The sequence below is a fragment of the Myotis brandtii genome, unplaced genomic scaffold (assembly GCF_000412655.1).
Source record: "Myotis brandtii unplaced genomic scaffold, ASM41265v1 scaffold483, whole genome shotgun sequence".
Classification (NCBI taxonomy): Eukaryota; Metazoa; Chordata; class Mammalia; order Chiroptera; family Vespertilionidae; genus Myotis; species Myotis brandtii.
This window is the reverse complement of record NW_005368456.1, coordinates 612,302-616,759: the sequence shown is the minus strand read 5'-3', so window position 1 is coordinate 616,759 and position 4,458 is coordinate 612,302. Positions and strand designations below refer to the sequence as shown.

The 4,458-nt window shown below is 38.0% G+C and overlaps 1 protein-coding gene across 8 annotated transcripts in view; it reads left to right on the top strand.

Annotated features, from left to right (window-relative positions):
- Window positions 1-4,458, top strand: part of LPP (LIM domain containing preferred translocation partner in lipoma) — a 698,664-nt gene that overhangs the window by 167,505 nt on the left and 526,701 nt on the right. The window contains exon 1 of one of the 8 annotated variants that reach the window (XM_014547749.1): window positions 255-296. The exons of the other annotated variants lie outside the window; for them this stretch is intronic. The gene's annotated coding sequence lies outside the window, so the exon portion shown is untranslated. Of the gene's footprint in view, window positions 1-254; window positions 297-4,458 lie in introns of those variants that run through there. 8 annotated transcript variants of the gene reach the window in all.

The window sequence follows — 4,458 nt, the reverse complement described above, 5'->3', positions numbered from 1 at the left end:
TTAAAAAGTCCACACTGTACATGGAAAACAGAACCCGATTTGACCTGCAGCTCTCCAGTTCATAACTCCTGTGCATACATATTTTAAAGTGATAAAGTAACGGTAGGTGATGGCCATCACTTGCTAAGTCCTTTCCATGAGCTCTGCACTCTGCTATGGATTTTACATATATCATTTAATTCTTAATAATCCAAAGAGGTATGCATTACTGCTGTTATCCCATTTTGCAGATAAGGTCACTGAGGCTCAGAGAGATTAAGTATGTTTCCTGAGATCCCACAGAAGATATGTAACATGTGGGTTTCAAATCCAGGACTGTTCACCTTCAAAACCAAGCATATCTGTGGTTCTCAACCCTGATGCTATGTTAGAATCACTGGAATACCCTTAAAAATACTGTTGCCCAAGTAAAGCTCCAAACTACACAAATCAGAATATCTGGGTTGGGTGCTAGGCATGTTTTTTTTTTTTTTTTTAATAGCTCCAAATCAATGAATAGAAGTAATAGAGATAAAAACCCTTCTCCCTATCTCCTGTACCCCATTTTATTTTATTTTTTTTTCTTTCACTCTGTTCGGTTGCCTGTTTGTGAATTTTCTGCCTTCACCACAGGTTATATACTCCATGAGTGTAGGAATTTAGTCTTTTTGGTTCCTTGCTGTATTCCTACCATCTAGATTAGTGTCTGACATGTATTTACTCAGTAAATATTTATTTGAATGAATAATTGATCCTTCACTACAGGGAACTTACAGTGTAGTTCGGGACACAGATAATGCATATTTTGGTCCAATGAGATAAGCTGATAACAGTGATGGTCAAGCTGACTTCATTAAAACTTAGAATACTGCTGTTTATCTCTTAGATGTTAGGCTAAATTGTCTTGACATGTACTAAATGGACTGTGGGACACTTTTGGTCATCTGCAGTACTAGACTACATCCTTTCTGGACTCTGGTATGTGTGTGTGTGTGTGTGTGTGTGTGTGTGTGTGTATAAATTGAGTAATAGGTGACACACTCATGTTATCTCTGTTTGGGCATACTTTTTTAGTGAGATTGATCAGGATATATGCAAGGCATTCTGAGTTTTGTTACCCAAACGAAGGCCCTTAGAACCAATTCAGGACTGATGGTAGAGGTTTAACCAGCCTACAGGGAATTCAGATATTCTCTTCTCTTTCTAGGAAAGCCAACTTCTGTAAGTGATGCTGCCCCTTCCATCTATAGCAGTATTTCTCGGCCTTTATTTATCAAAGACTCTTACGATGGATAATGTTAATGAAACAGCACACTCTGGGCTGTGACTGAGGGAAGGCAGGCTGAGGTGAAGAGGAATAACTGGAGACCCATAACTGCCTCTTGTTCTCCCACTTAAAGTAAATGGGGGTGTGAATGATAGTATCATAGGGATAATCTTGAAGGAGTGCTATCCTCCAAAATACAAATCATTTGGAACTTTTGGACTATAACAATGACAGGTAATTACTTGTGACACATCTGATAGTTGGTGGACCCTGGTGATAGTGAAAATGCTCAGCCACTGCTAGGCCCAGGCATTGAACAATCAAAACACACCCCATCAAGTACGAGCTGATGGGGAGCCTTGCTGATGGGATCATAGTGTATCATCAAGAAACAGTTAAGAGCCTGCAATGTGCAGAGGATCCAGACAAGCTCCAGGCAGAGCAGAATGGAAAACAACTTTCTTCTAGAATGATAAACTTGGGTTGAGGACCTGTTCTTACCACTTATTGCTGGGGTTCCTGGACAATTCACTTGCCCATTCTGAGACTAAGTTTCTTCTAATACATAGTTGGGGAGAATAATTTTGTAACCCTTTATTTCCAAGGTTTGATAGAATAGTTAAGCACCTATGAAGGGACTTTTCAAAATTAATCATCATCCCAGGTAAGGATTATTATTAATTAAGGGAATGGTGACAGATTATGTTTTTTCTCGAGACAGTTATAGATTAACCATCCCTGATTTCTCTGGTCAAATATAGTAAAAAATGAAGGTTGAGAGGACATCGGGGGGAAGAGGAGTTAAGCAAAGGCAGGACTTGTGCTCCTCCAGAATAGTTATATCCTGTGGAGTCCAAAGATAAAATTTGGGCAATCTGTTTCATAGTTTTGGCAGACTGTTTAACACAATGAACTGGGTCTAAATAGGCTCATGCCTGTCTGATATTCATGAAAAGTGCCATGTTGGAGGTGGCCTGGTTGCTTTGAAAATGGGCTGATTTTGACAAAGGGGAAAGATTGGGATACGTTTACTGTAAGTTGCAAGTAAGAAACAGCAGAAAGTTGAATATTAGAAGAACTTGGCTATCGCAAAAACCACACACTTTCACATCAGTAAGACATGGAGTTCTGATCTGAATGAAATGTGAAACTGCTTGCAGACCACAGAGAGTAAAACAGGAGTACTTTTGTTTCATTATTAATACCATTGTCCTTATTTCTTTAAATGAGAATTGATAGCAACCATAATAGAATCTTTCTCAAAGACTGAACACAGAAATAAAGAAAAATAAAACAAACACACAGAAACCTCACCCCACCATCACCACTAACAAAGCCCAATGCTAAGGTCGCATTGTCTCTAGCCACCCATTTTTAAGTCTCAGGTTCTAGACAAAGGGATCCGTGTTTCTATCAGGATAGAGTCTTCATTAACACCCTCCTCACCCTTTGGAAGACTGAAGGAGTTGGCATTTGGTCATACTGCATGAAGGGTGACTTTGTCATCTGTTGTGTGTGAGAACCCTAAGCAATGAATTTGTGTGTACCAGGACTATTCTTGTTCACAGGGCGGTGAGGCCAGGGATGCCTGATCAAGGGATGTGCTCTCTGGAAGTAAAGCCAGGTGACCGTTAAAGTACGAGGCCAGTGAAGTTCAGGGAAAGAGGCCCATTCTTTGCCAACATATGAGATATGGCGAAGTTTGTGGAACGGAGGCAGTTGACTTGAGTTTCCATCCCTTTGGGCAGCCACTGAACTATAGCTGCCTTCTGCTCATTTTTCAGTGAAATGTGGGAGTTGAAATAGATGTTTTCCAGTTATTCTCCTGACTGGTGTTTAGAATTGGTAATGACTTATTCAACTTTTGCTTCATGGGGACTTAGGATGTGGTGGCAGTGCTACAGGAAGTTGAAGCCAGAGCTGTTGGGAGTGAGTGTTGGGTTGAATGTATGTGGTTAAGCAGTACAGCGTAATAATAATAATAATAATAATAATAATAACAACAACAATAAATAGTAATACTAGCAACAGCAATTATTATTAGGAAGAGTCATAACTAGAGGGAGCTAACATTTACTGAACATAGAGTGGTGGGAAAAAGTAGGTTTACAGTTGTGAGTACATGAAACAGAGTTTATTCTTGTATTATTATTTATTAATCATTAGTTTTCATGCGAACAGGTGTAAACCTACTTTTGCCCACCCCTGTATATCCCTTGCTAGACCTTGAACTAGGCACTTTATATATGTTATGTTATTGAATTTTTACAACAATCTGTTGAGGTATAAATTTTAGCTTTCTGTTTCACAGCTATGAAAACTTAGATATTGCAAGAATAAAGAACTTCCCCAAAGTTAAAGCTAATAGGTAGCTGCATTAGACCTCAAATCTGGGTATCTTGGTCATTCTCAATCTGATAAGCCATAATAAATTAAAGAGTTGGAAAGTCATGGGCCATCTAGCTGGCTCCCTTCCCCTGCATTTGACATTCTCACAGATGCTTTGTCTAGCCTTTCTTTAAAGAAAATTAAAAATTAATTTGAATAATCCACATAAAATATAGTACAAAATTTAAAAGTTTCAAAGAGACGTGTAATGAAAACTAAATCTTTCTCCCATCAATGTCTCATCGTTTAACTTTTCCCACCCAGAGGATATATCAGTTCCTTATAACCCCTTCTGGAAAGAAACTGGATATAAACAAGCATGTGTATGTATTATATTCCTTTATGTTCCAGTGTATGTTGAATATTTACCTGAAGGGTAGCATTCTGCACACATTATTTTGCATCCTGCTTTCCTCATATATCTAGATGATAATTTCTGTTTCAGAACCTTGCTATCATAATTTTAATTTTCATTTCTGTTGTCATTAGTGACTTTGAACATCATTTTAAATAAGCTATACTCATTTGTATTTCCTTTCTGTGAACTGCCCTTTGCCTTCTTTTCTATTGGATTGTTGGATTTTTCCATAGTGTTTTATTGCAGTTTTTAAAAAAATAACCCTTAGTTTATGATAAGAGATGCAATAACCCCCTATTTTGCATTTGTCTTTTGAACTTGCAGATTAAAATAAAATAATTTATATACTCAATTCAGTCTTTTGGTGTTATGGTTATGGGGTTTTATGTAACACTTAGAAATGTCTTCTCTACTTCGTGAATATTAAAATTCCCCCCCCCCCCCCCCTTTTCCTTTTCCTTTTTCC